Source organism: Trichosurus vulpecula, chromosome 9 (assembly GCF_011100635.1).
Source record: "Trichosurus vulpecula isolate mTriVul1 chromosome 9, mTriVul1.pri, whole genome shotgun sequence".
In the NCBI taxonomy this organism is placed as follows: Eukaryota; Metazoa; Chordata; class Mammalia; order Diprotodontia; family Phalangeridae; genus Trichosurus; species Trichosurus vulpecula.
Genome location: NC_050581.1, coordinates 36,372,534 through 36,391,143, shown reverse-complemented (window position 1 = coordinate 36,391,143; position 18,610 = coordinate 36,372,534). Strand labels below are relative to the sequence as shown.

Below are 18,610 nucleotides of genomic sequence, written 5' to 3'. Positions count from 1 at the left end.
GGTAACAACAATGTTGCTAGCAGCTGTTGTGGGGGGTGAAAGACCAACAACAAAAGCATACAGGAAGGCTGCTAGCACAGGTTCTTTGATCTGCTTTTCTAAGGAAATCAACTTTAAGGGGTTAACAATCTCAGTTTAATTAAACATACATATATCATTCACTTAGGTCAGGGGAAAAAGTCAGCACCCTGAACTTCAGAGCAAATACAAACAGAAACTACAAACAGATCAACAGACAGGCTTTGTCTGATCAAGACATCACATACATAGTTACCAGAGAAGCACCAACATCTGGGTTTTTCAAAATGGGGGAGGGTGGCTGCTTCAGCGGCTACCCAGAGTCTCGTCACCAACACTCTTTCAATGAGTGGCCTCCAAAGGCAAAACGATAACCTCTGAGTTTATATATACTTCTTCAGGGTCAAAGGGCATCACAACCATGTGACTCGACTCATGTGACTTACACCTTCTTGTGACTTAAATGCTTGCCTGAGGTCAGAGGGTGGAACTAGGCCTTCCCTTGATATAAGCAGGTCATCAAAGACTCTGATTCAAAGATTCCTCAGTGCTGAGAAGCACTCCAAAACAAAGACAACAAAAAGTCCACTTTGCTTGCCATTACATTCGAAAGGCAAAACTCATCAAAGGTACTTGATTACCCCAGCGTTCCAAAAGAGAAAACAGTAAAAAAAAAGTCCCACCTTAATTACTATAACATCTTTACCCACCTGCATCCCATTTTCCCCTCCATTGTAAAAACTCTTCCTTGGGAGCTTCTTTTATGTGAGAAAATTTTCCCCACTTTACCTCTCCCTTCTCCCAGTGCATCACTCTTTCTCACTCCTTCATTTTTTTGTTTTAGATTATTCCAATAATAAACTCATACTCATGCCCTCTGGTTTTTTTTCCCCCACTATTTAAGGAATTTTTATTAAAGCAAGAATTTTGTAATCCAAATTACATTTCTTTGCTCAGCTGTCAATTCTATTATTTAAAACAGTGGTGATATTCTGAGGTTTTCCACAGTTAAGAATTACAAAATTAAAGAAAGGAATGCTTTAAATTTTTGTACTGTGGTGAAAATTCTTTTTTCCCAGGGACTATAAAACATTAATTTGTTTTTATGTATTTTACTATTTTGGGGTTTTTTTTGTTGTTGTTTTTTATTCTTAAATCAATAAGTAATCTAGGACTAGCATTAAGTTTGCTAGATCTGGCATTTGCTCAGTACATCAGGTTCAAAGTTTCCTTTCCTTCCATGCCCTCTATTTAAACTCCTTTTGACTTCCCTAATAATGATAATATTATTAGGAGTTACATGTATCATCTTCCTATATAGGGATGCAAACAGTTTAACAGTATTGAGACCCTTGTTATTACTCTTTCATGTTTACCTTTTTATGCTTCTCTTAAGTCTTCTGTTTGAATGTCAGATTTTCTATTTAGCTCTGGTCTTTTCATCAAGAATGCTCAAATTGATATTTCATTCAATATCAATTGCCCTCCCTCCCCTCCCCCCTCCATCGTACTCAGTTTTGCTGAGTAGGTTATTCTTGGTTGTAAGCCTCGTTCCTTTGCTTACCTAAATATCATATTCCAAGTCCTTTGCTTCTTTAATGTGGAAGCAGCTAAATCTAGTGTGATGCTGACTGGCTTCATGATATTTGAATTATTTCTTGCTATCTGCTTGAAGTACTTTCCCTTTGACTTGGGGGCTCCAGAATTTGGCTATAATATTCCTGGGAATTTTTATTTTGGGATCTCTTCCAGGAGGTGATTGATGAATTCTTTCAATTTCTATTTTACCCTCTGGATCTAAGCTATCAGGGAAGTTTTCCTCAGTGATTTCTTGAAATATGATGTGTAGACTCTTTCTTTGATCCTGGCTTTCAGGTAGTCCAATACTTCTTAAATTATCTTTCTTCGATCTGTTTTCCAGGTCAGTTGTTTTTCCAATGAGATAGTTCAAATTTTCTTCTTTTTTTTCCATTCTTTTGACTTTGTGGTATTGTTTTTTGATGTCTCATGGAGTCATTAGTTTCCACTTGCCCTATTCTGCTTTTTAAGGAATTATTTTCTTCAGTGAGCTTTTGTTATTTTTTCGTTTGGCCAATTCTTCTTTTTAAGGAGTTCTTTTCTTCAGTGAATTTTTGTTCCCCTTTCCATTTGGCCAAATCTGCTTTTTAAGGAGTTCTCTTCAGTGAAATTTTGTGCCTCTTTTACCATTAGGCTAATTCTGGTTTTTAAGGTATTTTCTTCAATATATGTGTATGTGTGTATGTGTATGCATGTATACACATATATACTATATGTATATGTGTATATGTGTGTGTGTGTGTGTGTGTATGCATGTCTGTTTGTATGTATGTGGATATATGTATAGTATATATGTGTATATGTATAGTATCTTCAGTATCTATTAAGCTATTAATTCTCTTTTTGTAATTTTCTTACATCACTCTCATTTCTTTTCCCAATTTTCCCCCTACTACTTTTATCTCTTTCTTTAACTCTTACAGGAATTCTTTTTGGGTTTGGGTCCAATTAGCATTTTTCTTTGAGGCTTTGGTTGTAGGTGCTTTCATACTGTTGTCTTCTGAGTTTATGTCTTGGTCTTCCCTGCCACCATAGTGGCTTTTTATGGTCAAATTCTTTTTTTGTTGTTTCCCATTTTTACAACCTATTTCTTGACTTTGAATGTTATATTAAAGTTGTGCTCTGCTCACTTGGGGTGGGGAGGCACTATCCCAAACTTAAAGTTTTTTCGTACTACTGTTTTCAGAAGTAGTTATGGGGCTTTTCAAGTTTTTGGTGCTTCCAAGGTGCTGTTGTCTGGGGAGAGATGTGGTCACTATTCTCCTGATCTGTGCTCTGGTCATTATCCAGGAAGGGCATCTGGTTCCCTCATGTTTCCTCTTTCAAAAATTGTTTAGTCTGTTGGCCATTTTCCCCTTGAGGAATGTTAGTTACTTTTAAAAATTTGTGTAAGTCTTTCTGAATTTCACATTTTTATCAGATACAATTGCCACAGGGATTTCTTCTTAATCATTGCTTTCCCTTTGCCCCTTCTTCAGCCAGGAATTGCCCAGAATGCTCCCGGGGGATCAGGTTCCTTCCTGCTCATCACCCATCCCCCCAGGGCTGATGACCTACCCTCCTTCCTGCTTTGCTTTCTTTCCCTTTCCCTTCCTCCTAAATGTCCCTGAGTCCAGGACCCATCTAAGCTGCTCGGTTTTTCAAACTACGGTATTGGTAATTAGGGTGAGAGTTTTTGACTGTTTTCTCTTTTGGAGCACTTAGGTAATCATGTGCCTTTGATGAGTTTGCCTTTTGTTTCTTTGATTAAATTGAGAGTCTTTGCTTATGTCAAGGGAAAGCTTAGTTTACATAGGTTTGAGTTGCATGGTTGTGATGCCCTTTGATCCTGAACTGGATATATAAACTCAGAGGTTAGCATTTTGCTAGTATCAGGGATTATGGGCATAGATCACCACACCTGGCTAGCTTAATTTCTTATTTGTATCCTTTGAACCTAGCACAGTCCCTGACACCACTATTTAATAACAGCTTATTGATTGACTTAATCCCCTAGTGTCCTTAGGTGTTTAAGACCATAAATTACAAACAATTGCCTATTTTGGTGGACAGTATTTTCATGCCAGAAGTTCTTTACATTGATGAAATTACAATCAAATGGTTTGTAAATATGGTACTTTAAGTTTCTGACTTTTATCAAGCAGCTCATAGAATCATGAGATAAATGGATAGAGTCAGAAGGGACCTTAGAGGACATGCAGGCCAATCCTTTCATTTTACAGATAAGAAAGGTGACTTGTTCCAGGTAGTAAATAGTAGAGTCAAATTTTGAACCCAGATCTTCTGACTAAATCTTTTACTCAAAAACCGTATCGCATTGGACCTCTTTGACTTGTTTATTAATTTTCTGATGAATTCTGATTTTCCAGTGACTATTTCTAGCATATTTTTCTTTTCGCCATTTCTCTTAGTTTTGGCGGGGGTGGGGGTGGGGGGAGGGATTCTACCTTCTTCTCCATCTATCGATTTTGTTGGTAAGAAAATTAAGTATGAGAAAGATGAAAAGATTTGCTCAAAGACATACAGCTTTTAGTATCAGAGACAAAAATTTAGTATAGTTTCTCTTGGCTCCCCTGATTTTTTTATGCTTTATACTGAGTAGTAGAGACTACGGTTCAGATTTGGACTTGGTTCATACCTCAGTGTTAGCCTGGCTATATCCAGATGCCATCTGACTCTAAGAACATCTGCCTCTGTGCTTACCTCCATGGCAGCCAAACTGTTCCATAAAACAATGTTAGATTTGATATTCTTTTGGGTTCCTAAACAAGGTAGCTCCCTCAAAGCTGAACTTTACCTTTCAAACCAATTATTTGGGATATTAATTCCCATTTTTAAATTTTCTAGATAATAAGTTTTTGAAAGGAGGATTTATTTAGTTGGGGGAAGGAGGATAAATAAGTCTTCAATGTGACCTATGAATGTGTACATTCAATTTTGAATGTGCAAATAATATTTGGCCACCCTAACTTAGAAGCTATTTTTGCACATTTGTTTTTTAAGGTCTTTAGTAACTAAGAAGTGGTTAACACAAAAATATCCAAGAAGAACTATCTGAAGAAAATGCCATAGTAAATACATGCTTGAATGTGGTATTGTAGCCAGATTTATTTTATTCAATGTGTTATTGTCCTTACATGTTTTTATGGGGGAGTTTATACAAAGAGCACACTTTTAGAAAATTGAATAAGTAAATAAATTAAAAAACTGAACAATTCTAGTTATGGAAGGACTGTGAATTCTTTCCAGTATTTAATAATACAAAATTCTTTTCTTAATGAAAGTCTTAGTTTACAGGCCCAATTTTGACCTTGTGGATAAAAACATTAGAAAAGAATAGATTGTTGTAAGAAAAATTTTTTACTTTAAAGTATTTATATGCTTTGGAAAAGAAATCTTTGAAAGGGAAGTTCCTTACTATTGTCTGATCATTTGCATTAGTAAAAACAGCTTAAAATGAGAGGCATAGATAGTATAATACAGTGGAAAAGATGCTTGTTTTGTTCTCAGAGGACCTGGGTTCAAAAACACTATAACTCATGAGCTTGAGAAGTCACTTAATCCTTTTGAATCTCTTTCCTCATTTGTAAAAAGAAGGGTCCTAAATCTATGTGTTAGCAGGCTTTATAAAGCACCATGGATAAAGTGCAGGGCCTTAAGTCAAGAAGACTCATCTTGAGTTCAAATCTGGTCTCAAATACTTACTAGTTGTGTGAGACCCTGGGCAAGTCACTTAACCTTGGTTGCCTCAGTTTCTTCATCTGTAAAATGAGCTGGAGAAGGAAATGGCAAACTACTCGAGTATCTTTGCCAAGAAAACCCCAAATGGGGTCAAGAAGAGTCAGACACAACTGAAATGACTAAACGCCAACAACATAAAGAACCTACTATGTGTTAGGTACTGGGCATATAGTGACAAAACTGAAATATTTCCTGTCCTCAAAGAGCAAGTTTAATTTGAAATTTTTTTGTTGTGTTATACAACTTTTCTAACTTGAGGGAATTCTCTAATCTCTAATATGGTGCCTCAGTGGGAAGTCTACGTGTTAGACTAAAGGCTATAATTAAGTGTAACTATATCTTCCTCTCAGAATTGACCAGAGCGATAGTTCCCCTCCCCTCTTTTTCTCCTCTCAGAGGTGACAATTGTAGTCAGAAAAGATTAGGCTGTAGGAAAATTCCTGCATAAAATTTCTGCTAACCATTTGTTGACCACATTGTGGGAACGATACCAATTAATACCATGGAACCCAGGTTGTCTAGGGCAAATATTAGAAATTTTTCCAAGATATTTTGCCCAATTGTTTAAAGTACTTATAGTCCAAAAAATTAAATGTCTTATGTTGGCTGTTAGAAATCACAAATATTAACTAGTATACATTATAAGTAGAAATAAATGTTCATATAGATATGTCCAGCAAGGAACCTGAATTGGCTGGTTTAATAAATTAAGGACTGGGCACTGTAACCTGAAAATTCCTTAATTGTTATAGTACATCCTCCAATGGATGTAAATAAATGCTATTCTGTTCTTATTTTAATGTTCAAATGAATGTACCCTTTGTTGAGTTACACTTCTGTGTATATTATCAGTAATTACAAATATCCTAAGATTGAATGACTTATTGTTATGACTGTTATTAGGGGCGCGTAGGTAGTGCAGTAGATAGACACTATCTTTTGACCTTGGACAAGTCATTTAACCACTGTTTGCCTCCATTTTCTCACCTGTAAAATGGGGATGATGCTAATACCTATCTCCCAGAGTTCTTGTGAGGATACATGAGATAATAATTATAAAGTGCTTAGCATGGTGCCTGGCATGTAGTAATTGCTATGTAAATGTGTTGTTGTCGTTGTCGTCAGAGCTGAGATTGGATTTTTAATTAGAAAAAGCAAAGTGTATTTAAACATTCAACTGAAGCTATTCTCTTGAAGGTCACTAATGACCTCTTAAAATATTTTATTAATTAATTTTGTTTCTTATACCCCAAAACTCTTCTCAATAACTGCATCCCCTTCAGAATATACTCACTCCTAGGGGAAAAAAAGTTAAACAGAATTGTTCAATACTATGACTAACACACAACAAAGCATTCCACAGAACAAAGTATGCTTCAGGATTGTTCTTCTGGAACCAACATTGGTCATTGTCTTTGATCCTGAATTAATAAGATTGTAGATTTGGAGCTCTAAAGGGCCCTTAGAGGTCATCTACTCTAAACCCTTTATGTTACAGATGAGGAAACTGAGTCCTACAGAGTTTAAGCGATTTGTCCAGTGTTTCGTAGGTAGTGGCAGAAGTAGTAGGGTCTGAAGCCAAGTCTTCTAACCTGGTGTTCTATCTGGTTGTCCTTTAATCTTATTTCCTTTTCCATTATTGTATTCTTTGTGGACATTGTTCTAACTCTGCTTCTTTTACTGTATAGCTTACTATATTTTCTATGAATTCTCCCTATTCCTTATTCCTTAAGAGGAAGAAGTAATCCATTACATTCATATATCAGTTTGTTTGGCCGTTCCATTCTCAATGGGCATATACTTTTTTTTTCAGGCTTTTGTCAGTCAATCAATAAACATTTAGTAAGTGCCTACTATGTACAAGGCATGCTGTTATGCATTGGGACTACAAAGAAATGCAAAAGACAGTCCTTGCTCTTGAGGAGACTACAATCTAATAAGAGAGACAACATGCCAACAACTATGTTTAATAGGAAATAATTAATAGAGGGAAGGCACTAGAATTAAGAGGGGTTAGGAAAGGCACTCTATAGAAGATGGGATTTTAGTTGGGACTAAAGGAAGCCAGGGAAGCCTATAGCCCTACCTCTGACAAATATTAATATATGACCATAGAAAAGTCACTTAATGTCTCAGTGCCATAGGGAACTCTTTTTTTTTTATTATTATTTTTTTTAATTTAAATTTATTTATTTAACATACTTGGTTTTCAGCATTGATTTTCACAACAGTTTGAATTACAAATTTTCTCCCCATTTCTACCCTCCCCCCCACTCCAAGATGGCTTATATTCTGGTTGCCTTGTTCCCCAGTCAGCCCTCCCCTCTATCACCCCCCTCCCCTCTCATCCCCTTTTCCCTTCCTTTCTTGTAGGGCAAGATAAATTTCTACGCCCCATTTCCTGTGTATCTTATTTTTTAGTTGCATGTAAAAACTTTTTTTGTTTTTGAACATCTGATTTTAAAACTTTGAGTTCCAAATTCTCTCCCCTCTTCCCTTCCCACCCACCCTCCCTAAGAAGTTGAGCAATTCAACCTAGGCCACACATGTATCTTTATGTGTAACCCTTCCACAATACTCATGTTGTGAAAGGCTAACTACATTTTGCTCCTTCCCAACCCATCCCGCTTTATTGAATTTTCTCCCTTAACCCTGTCCCCTTTCCAAAGTGTTTGTTTCCCCTCCATCATCCCCCCCCCTTTTATTTATTTTTTTTTATCTTCCTCCCTCTTCTTTCCTGTGGGGTAAGATACCCAACTGAGTATGTATGGTATTCCCGCTCAGGCCAAATCTGATGAGAGCAAGGTTCACTCATTCCCCCCTCACCTGCCCTCTCCCCTCCTCCCACAGAACTGCTTCGTCTTGCCACCTTTATTCGAGATAATCCACCCCATTCTATCTCTCCCTATCTCCCTCTCTCACTATGTTGCTCTCTCATCCCTTAATTTCATTTTATTTCTTTTAGATATCTTCCCTTCATCTTCAACTTACCCTGTGTCTGCTCTCTCTCTTTTACATATATATATATACATACATACACATATATATATACATACACATATATATATACACATACATATAAACACATATATATAAAAAACACACATATATATACACATACATACATATACACATAGATACATACATACATACACATTCACTTATATATACATAAACATATATATACATAAACATATATATATATATATATATAATATATATACATATATATGCATATTCCCTTCAACTACCCCAATACTGAGGTCTCATGAATCATACACATCATCTTTCCATGTAGGAATGTAAACAAAACAGTTCAACTTTAGTAAGTCCCTTGCAATTTCCGTTTCTTGATTACCTTTTCATGCTTCTCTTGATTCTTGTGTTTGAAAGTCAAATTTTCTATTCAGTTCTGGTCTTTTCACTGAGAAAGCTTGAAAGTCCTCTATTTTATTGAAAATCCATATTTTGCCTTGGAGAATGATACTCAGTTTTGCTGGGTAGGTGATTCTAGGTTTTAATCCTAGCTCCATTGACTTCCGGAATATCGCATTCCAAGCCCTTCGATCTCTTAATGTAGAAGCTGCCAGATCTTGGGTTATTCTGATTGGGTTTCCACAATACTCAAATTGTTTCTTTCTGGCTGCTTGCAGTATTTTCTCCTTGATCTGGGAGCTCTGGAATTTGGTGACAATATTCCTAGGAGATTTCTTTTTGGGATCTATTTGAGGAGGCGATCGATGGATTCTTTCAATTTCTATTTTGCCCTGTGGCTCTAGAATATCAGGGCAGTTCTCCTTGATAATTTCTTGAAAGATGGTATCTAGGCTCTTTTTTTGATCATGGCCTTTCAGGTAGTCCAATAATTTTTAAATGATCTCTCCTGGATCTATTTTCCAGGTCAGTGGTTTTTCCAAGGAGATATTTTACATTGTCTTCCATTTTTTCATTCCTTTGGTTCTGTTTTATAATATCCTGATTTCTCATAAAGTCACTAGCTTCCACTTGCTCCAATCTAATTTTTAATGTAGTATTTTCTTCAGTGGTCTTTTGGACCTCCTTTTCCATTTGGCTAATTCTGCCTTTCAAGGCATTCTTCTCCTCATTGGCTTTTTGGAGCTCTTTTGCCATTTGAGTTAGTCTGTTTTTTAAGGTGTTGTTTTCTTCAGTGTATTTTTCAGTATTTTTTTGGGTCTCCTTTAGCAAGTCATTGACTTGTTTTTCATGGTTTTCTCACATCCTTCTCATTTCTCTTCCCAATTTTTCCTCTACTTCCCTAACTTGCTTTTCCAAATCCTTTTTGAGTTCTTCTATGGCCTGGGGCCAGTTCATGTTTTTCTTGGAGGCTTTGGTTGTATGCTCTATGACTTTGTTGTCTTCTTTAGGCTGTATGTTTTGGTCTTCTTTGTCACCAAAGAAAGAATCCAAAGTCTGAGACTGAGTCTGGGCGCGTTTTCGCTGCCTGGCCATATTCCCAACCAACTAACTTGACCCTTAAGTTTTTCAGTGGGGTATGACTGCTTGTAGACTAACGAGTTCTATGTTCCACGTTTGGGGGGGAGGTGCCAGCTCTGCCACACCAGCACTACTCCTTCCCCAAGAACCCCCAACCCGAACTGGGCTTAGATCTCTGGCAGGCTGTGCACCCCTGCTCTGATCCACCCCTTAATTCCTCCCACCAGGTGGGCCTGGAGCCTGAAGTAACAACAGCTGTAGCTGCCCCACCTCCACTGCCCCTGGGGCTGGAAGCCGAACCGCGAACTCCTTCCACTCCAGCAGCTTTTCCCACTAACCTTCTCCACAGTCTTTGGTGTTTGTGGGTCGAGAGGGGTCTGGTAACTGCCGCAGCTCACATATTCAGGGCGCTAGGGCCCCCTCCGCCCGGCTTCTGGTCTGGATGGTCCACGCTGCTCAGGCTGGGCTCTGCTCCACTCCGTTCCCAGCTCCCAGCTCCGTGTGGAATAGACCTCACCCAGAGACCATCCAGGCTGTCCTGGGCTGGAGCCCTGCTTCCCTCTGCTGTTCTGTGGGTTCTGCCGTTCTAGAATTGGTTCAGAGCCATTTTTTATAGGTTTTTGGAGGGACTCAGGTACTGAGCTCACTCTAGTCCCTGCTTACCAGCCGCCATCTTGGCTCCGCCCCACCATGGGGAACTCTAAAACTGAAAGTTATAGACCAGTCTGCATTGGAGTTCCCTACAAGGATGGAACCATAGGTCTTGAACAAAAATAAACTTGCTTGTTTGTTCAGTTCAACAGAACAGACGTTTATGAAGTGCCTTTGATGAACAAGACATCTATATGTCTTTTCGTTCCTACATGATTTTATCTTTGGACACTTAGCACCTATCATAGTGCACTTCATAAATGTTTATTGGATTGATTTGAGAATTAATTCATAGAACTGTACAGTTTTAAAGGTAGAAGAAAAGTTGGAGAGCTTTCATTTCAGCCTTTTATGTTACAGGTATGTACTCAACAGGGATCTGGCCAGTGAGGGCACAGTACTTCAGAACATGTACAGTGTGCTCTGCCTGATGGCATCACCCAGATGGATATTTCATGAGGCTGCATCTGGTAGTCCATGATAATGATGAGTAATGGAGGAGCCTGGGTCTCTGCTTCAGAGCATGCACAAGTTTTCTGTCACTGGTTCCTATTTCTTACTATGTGGTCAAGAGGAGTCTTTGATTACTGAGCTGGAACTAGGTATACATAAAACAATGATAATTGGCCACATCATGCTGGTTCTTTCTTTCTTGGGGGTAATCAAGGCTTATATATTGTAAACCTCTGGCTGGGGAGAAACCTCAGATCTTCTTTTCCCTACAGGGACTAACAGTAACCCATGAACATATGGCCTGTTATATCTCTTGTATCTATTCTAAAAGTAAAGGAGTTTTGGAAAGGACTGTAACCTTGTGATCTTTGAAAGGCTGGAAGAGCTAGCCACCATAGGTTTGGGAACTAGAATGTATCCTAGAGTTTGCCGATAGTCAAGTCCAGTATGCCCACATGGCCTGAGGAAACTGGTAGCTGAGACAAAGGGTGTTGCTTCAAGGAGAGTGACTCATATAGTGGCTATATTGAATTTGGAAGTGGAGTTGGTGATTTCAAGTGTTCTGTAGCAGTTGCTTTAAGTTTAAAACAAGTGATAAGGTGCTATGCCCTATGGGAACCAGCTGGTACAGGGAGAAAAGAGTGTGTCACCAACAGGAAGAAATGTTTATAACTTCTATTCTTGCTGTATCTTCTCAGTAAATATCCCTTAGTAAAAGCAAATTGTTAATTGGTTAAATGCTACTGGGGCAGTGATCACTGGGCCAATCAATGCTATAGGGGAGGTACTAACTGTAACTGACAATATTGGGGAGAATGCATTGAAAGGGGGACTCTAGCCAACAGCATTAGAAAGATGCTCCAACAATTCAGGAGTACCTTTAGTTCCTCAAGTGGGAGATGTAGCTGCTCTCTAGGGACACAACTTGACAATGTGAGTAAGAGTTGGGATAAATTTCCCCTAATTCTATATAACCTATATATGGGGATCATTCATGATACATATTAGGCTCTTCATAGTTGTAGGGACCAACTAGAGAGATTCTTCATGTGTAACTAGCTTTTAAGAGTGTTTCTTAAAGTGTTTTAATAAGAATAGTTGTTGCAAAAAGCAGCACTTTCCTACCCAATGCCTGTGGAGTCCAGGAAGAAAGTGAGCTAAATGGTAACTCTGAGCTCCCAGAAGTCATTTTGCTGCTGTTCTCAGAGGTGTTTCCCCTTGGATATGGTGTAGCTGTTCTTCTGAGCTCCTGATAGAGTCTTAAGTTTGTCTTTCCTCATCCAGTCTGTCCTTGACTTCTGACGCAGCCACTGCTATCTCAGGAATAATGATGCCAGGATTCTTATGGGAAGATGAAAAGTTCAAAATTCTCTGGATCCTTCAAAGCTCAAGCTTCAAGGTCTTTCTTGGGGCAAGGTGGGAAGGAGAAGGCCAAGATCCTCTCCTTCCCTCACCCCTAGTCATTCTTCCTCAAATGCTTAGTTGGAAGTTTACTCACAGCTGCCAGTCACTTAACTCTCTTAGGTCCCAAACTGGCTCAGTTTATACATATCTCTACGTACAGCTGGGGATAAATCCAACAGAAAGCTCAAGAAACATGAGATAATGCATTGGATGAAGAGAAAGTAGGAAGATAAAGCTGTATCCTGAGCAACTTGAAACTATTGATGATTTCTGTTGGGTTCCATTGAAGGAATCCTTCCATATAATCCTAGGGACCAAGGTAAAATGTTAAGATGGGATTTCCTCATTACTTGCTTGGTTTCCTTGGATTCAATGCATTGCTATAGCTAGAGAGCCTGGACCTTTCTGCATTTGATGGTGAAGTTAAGACTTTTCCTCAATCTATACATACACATTTCCCATGCATTGTCACTCCAGTTCATTCAATGGCTTTCAATGACTTTCCTTAAATATTTAGTCCAGAATCTTTGATTAAGATGTATTCTCAGCTGGCTAATGTATCAGGGCGTAGAATCTTATCTTTTGCTTTAAGTGTGATGGTGTAATTGACTAACTGATCAATAACCCCCACCCTTACATGCAAATGGATGTTCAGAAAGATCATGGCAACTGTTATAAATAATTCAGCCACAAAGTGAACACATGTTCCTGAGGAAAGAGTAGGTTCCTTCAATAAAGTTTGTTTTTTAAATTTACTTGTTTAATTAGAGAAGTTTTGGGGAGGAAAACTGGATAACTTTTTTGGTTTGGATGCCTAGTGGTTAATGACTAATGGTTCTTTTCTCCAGTTTCTTTTGCCGGTTTAATTTAGAGTCCTATTGGGTATTCAGACAACCAGACAATCTAGTTTCTGCATAGAAGATATAAAACTGGCAGGAGTGGGGAGGATTGGTAATATTTAGAGAGCAGGGCATACATTGGACTCCAAAGAAGTGGTGAAAGGATCGTCAAAATTTCTCTTAATTCTTTGCCATACCTTTGGAGTAAGGAATTCACTCTACCAAGAAAGGTCTATATCCTGACAATCCAAAACACTGCCTGCTACTTTTTAAGCAAAATATAGCCTTTGAAAAAGGGAGGCATTTTAAATGGGAAAGTATGTTTTTCATTTCAGTCCTTCTAGAAGCATGGAGGCTTTCTGGCTCAATTATTACTAGCCCTTATTCAGAAACAAATCAACTCCTACGCCATTAGTACTTGAAAGATTATCAGCCTCAAAGATTTATCTGAGGATTAACAAATTGGAGTGTGTGCATTAGATAACTAGGCTTAGGACAGACCATGATTGTCCTGAAAATCATTTTCATTAGTGCTTTATTCAAAGATCCACAGAATTATATAACACTTGACGTTTCAGGGGAATCCAGCAGGGCTTCTTTTTTGTTGTTTTGTTGTTGGTTGTTTTGGCCATTTTCCCCTTGCAAAGTTATTTTTATAACCGTAGCTTATAATACGTAGTACACTCCAAAATACCCCAGCCCCTCACAGTACAGAGATTACTAAAATTGCTGTCAGTGAACACTGCTTCTAATTTATGCATCCCTGTGCTGATGTGCTGAGAGAGACACGGACAGAAAGAAGAGATGAGGTATAAGAAATATATCACAATATTGGAAGCTGCAGTTGGCATCACCCCACTTAACAAGAGAGAACTCCTTCCTGAGAGCCGCAGACATGTAAATCTTTGGCAGCGTCCGGGGTAAGCACAATAGGCCAAGCAATTGAAAGAGGTAGCTATTGTAATGATGCCTAAACATAGATACTTATTGAATATCTCAGGGCAGTGGATTGAAACAAATAGAAAGCAGTGATTTTTGTAATGCAGTTAATAAATGCTAAGTTGTTAACTGAGGAGAGTTGCATGATCTCCTTGTCAGATGTAGCTTTTTAGAATTAGAACCAAGTAATGAAACTTAGGGTATGGTACTCTAAAGAAATTCCTTAATAGCTAAATCCATCAGCTGAGTTGATGTACCTGTATCTTAGCGAAATTAAATTGAGATATTTACAGCTTAGATATTTGTTAACTTTCAGGCTTTTTAGAACTTTGAGTTCCAAATTCTCTCTCTTCTTCCTTCCCCACCCCCCCCCTCCTTGAGAAGACAAGCAATTTAATATAGTTTATACATTATTGTTATGCAAAACACTTCCATAATAGTTATGTTATGAAAGACTTACTATATTTCCCTCCATCCTATCCTGTCCCCTACTTCCTATTTTTTTTTTAAATTTCTTTAGTGTGGAGAAAACCTAGTCTGGAAATTCCTCTCTCCAGTGCAGATCTGCAATACACTTGTAAGAGTTTTACAGAGTTGCCTGGGGAATCATAGGATCATATATTTAGAGCTAGAAGAGACATTAGAGGTTATCTCATCCAACTTCTTACTGCATATGAGGAAACTGAGTCTCAGAGAAGTTAAGACTAAGACCTTTGGAAATGAAGTGACTTGTCGGTGGCCACACAGCTAGTATACATATATATGCAGTCTTGAACCAAAATTTCCCTAGATGCAAAGCTCGCTCTCTATTCATTATACTACGTTGTCTTTCTTCTTCTGTTAATTTAATAAAAACACATTTTTAATACTGTGTTGTTACTAAAAGTTCTACTCATTCAATATATCTAAGGATGATGGTATTCTTCCCCTTTTTCTTTTATCTCCAGTGCTTATTACAGTAGTAATCGTATAGTGTGCATTTAATAAATGCTTATTGACTTAATTATAGACCATCTTCTTAATTTTTCTCTAAACACCCCCCATTTATGCCTTTCCACTGTTGATCACTAGATAAACATATCTTTATTTAAAATGTTGCTATTTTTAAAGTACTAAATGAGCTCTTCAGTGATGCTTGAAGAAGAGTCCAGGAAACTTTGTAGCGAAAGGTACTTTTTAATTGGGAAAAAAATTTAGAAATTGTATAGAAATCTTAGAGGGGGCTTTAGAATGGTTTAAGTAGTTCTCTTTCATTGGCTTCTTCAAAAAAAGATGAATATACGTACATATTTCTATGCTCTGTTTGTGTATCTATTCTGTATATTTACTAAATGTATGATGATTAAGTTGTTTCACATGGGCAGCTCTCCAGGTAACTTGGAGAAGGAATGTGACTATAGATTTGGTAGTCTATCACATTATAGACCTATATTTTACAGGCAGCTTGGTCAGTGCTGGTTGATCAGAGCTTCCATTGGGGTTTAGAGGAAGAGAATATTGATGCAAGAATGTTGAGAGTTGGGTTGTTGGCTCTGCCATGGTGCTCTGTCTATGGAGAGATCCTATTAAAAATTAACTAGAAAATTTCCATATGGTAGATAGCAGCATGGAGAATTCTTGAAAGAATACCATCCTTAAAACTCTGGTGGCACAGGAATGGCCTTGAAGATCGTTCCGTTGTATAGACATAGCTCTAGGGCTTTTCCATCCTTGCTGTTTCTGCATTTTATGACATAATTCAATGTTCAGAACTTTTGGGACTACTAGAGTTCTGCTTCTCACTTATTTGCTTGTAATAACAATGCTACCATTAATAACTCACACATATGTGGTGCTTTAAGGTTTAATATTGTAAACAGTGATATATTTGTGGTATTCCTTTACATACTACATGACCGTGGGCTAGATGTGCAAAATTAGCATCGTACATAATGTCATATATACTAGGTTGTTGTTTTGGTAAGCTGTTGTGCATTTTTTATGACCCACAGTGTGTTCAGTCAGTCGGTTTCAAGAAATATTTCTTAATTTCTTTTTTAATAGTTTCATTAAGATCCCATATGCAGATAGAATAGTGTTAATAGCACCAGTGAGGGAATTGAGAAAACCTGTTTCTTCAGAAGCTTTTGTTAATTTTTCAGCTCTTGATACCTCTGTACCATATTTTCTCACCTACAGATTACTTTTAAAAATTGCCACCTCTCATGTTCCTCAGAAATTGTCCCTACTTTTCTAGTTTGCTGTATGAAATGATTTATTTTCTAAAGAATTACCTGGTCTAGAGGCCTTCAGGCAATGATGTTTTATTTTAGAAATTATTGACTGACTATCTTCTTAAGCTTCTTGCCTTTTTTGGAGCAAGTATGATAAAGCAATGGGGAGAGAGATGTTAAAAACTGAAACTTTATCCAGGACTAAAACTAGACCCAAGAGGGATGAAATGCTAATGGCATATTTAATTGGAAGAACAAGAATAATTTCAAAGAAAAACATCATTATATTTTGAGCAAATACATTTTCATGTCAGGGTCAAAAGTTTAATCAAATTCATATTGATTTGCTAAGCATTTATTTCTCTTTGAAAGGAATAATAAAAATTATTTATGTGTTGGGTTGTTAATCCCATTGACCTCCTTGTGGCTGTCCAGATGGTTTTGCTTTAGTCTATTCCTAAATTTCCTGCTGCTTCCTGGAACAGGAAAACATGTACCCAGCCTGTAAAAATAAAAACAATATCTTTTTTTACATTCCATTTCATTGTTCAGGGAATATTGACATAGATATCACAGAATCTCTTTGTCCAGTAATTCAAAAAGCATGTCCCATACCAGCTAGAAATAACACCATTCTTTATCCCACATGTAGTTTTTATTCTGCAAAACAAAAAGCTAAAACGACCCAGTCCCCATAGAGAAATAAGCTTGGCATTTGTGGTTTTTGAAATATATGCAGGATTAATGCAACTATTTTTTTTAAAAACAGGATTTGGGTACTTTGCCTTGCTTCTGTAAATTTCTTTTGGAGGGAGAAAACCACATTGGCTGTGTTCTGATAAATTATATTAGGAGGCAAACTAGTAAGTACAAACATGTTAATATCCCAAACCCCAAGAGGATAAATCACTTTAAATAATGGTTGGCTTTTCTTTTTATTTCTCTTTCTGGATGTTAACTTGTCTACTGATATTTTTAAATTGAAGGGTTAATTTTCTATTGACAACTTATTTCTTGGGAATTCTCTGACTGTTGGCTATAAATTGCTTACATACATGATTGTTCAAATTTTCTTTTTCTATGATGAAATACATTTGCTTCCTAAGATGCATCATATCACCACATCTCATAGTTAGTCTTTATCAAAAATTCAGAGCTAGAAAGAACCTTAGAGGCTATCAGGTCTAAACTTTCGCTTTATAGATGAGGAAACTGATGGACAGAAGAGTTAAGTGACTTTGCCAGGACCACACAGCTAATAAATACTAGTGGGAATTTATCTTGTTTCACTTAAATTCCCTTTTCTTTATAAGCTTCCAGGATCTCCACACAGATAACTTTTGCTTCACTTCGTAATTGGCCATATTTGATGTATTTTTCAGGGAGAGGAATACTACTTTGCTGTCATCTCCTTGTGAGTGGGACTGGCAACCCAGTTGTACCTCCAGGCACAAATACTCTACAAGACATCATAGACTTGTGCCAACTGACAGACTGCCTTCCCAGGTACTTGCTAACACATGTTTCTTTTCAAGTTTTATTGACGTCTTCTGTTATGACATCACAAATCCTTTCCATGTACCCCTCTCCTTCCCAGTCCTAGCCAAAGGAGCCCTCCCTTCATAACAAAGAGAAACAATTAAGCTAAACCAATTGACAGTCATAGTAGACACAGTGTATACAAACATTGTAAACTTATAGCCTCACATCCCTTTACCTAAAAGAGTGAGTTGGATCATGACTCCTCATCTCTTTTGGGGGCCACAGCTGAACATTATTATTACTTAGCATTCATTTCAAATGTATTATATAAGCTTAGTTCATTTGCTATCCATCATCTAAAAAAAATTGTAAATTTTGCCATGTCATGGTACATTGCTAGTACCCCGTTTTAATTTTGAAGATAAAATAGTTGAGCAAAATGTAGTCAAATTTCAGTGAAGATCTTATTCATAGAAAAAGAAAGAAAAAATTTCTGCCTCTAACCAAGGTCTCAACTGATAGAAGAATGGTTTTTCATAATCAGACAATCAGCCATTTGTGGAGTACCTATTCTGTTGTTGTCACTTTTTAAGGTACCCCCAGTTGTTAGTGTTTTCCTACCCTTTTATCAAAATTATCTTGTACTTGCTTTGTATGTACTTGTATGTATTGTATCCACTCCTCTCCATAGTAGAGTGTGAGCCTTTTAAGGTCAGGGACTGTTTCATTTTCATCTCCATCCCTAACACCTAGCACTATGCCTGGCATATAGTAAACTATTATTAAATGCTTTTTGGATGGAATTCAACTTAGTACTGTCATTGCAGCCTAGAATAA

The 18,610-nt window shown here is 37.4% G+C and overlaps 1 protein-coding gene across 1 annotated transcript in view; it reads left to right on the top strand.

Moving 5' to 3' along the window:
• Positions 1 to 17,678: 17,678 nt before the first annotated feature.
• TJP2 (tight junction protein 2) overlaps positions 17,679 to 18,610 on the top strand; it is a 128,079-nt gene continuing 127,147 nt past the window's right edge. Inside the window, exon 1 of the mRNA XM_036737825.1 lies at positions 17,679 to 17,797. The gene's annotated coding sequence lies outside the window, so the exon portion shown is untranslated. The remainder of the gene's footprint in view (positions 17,798 to 18,610) is intronic.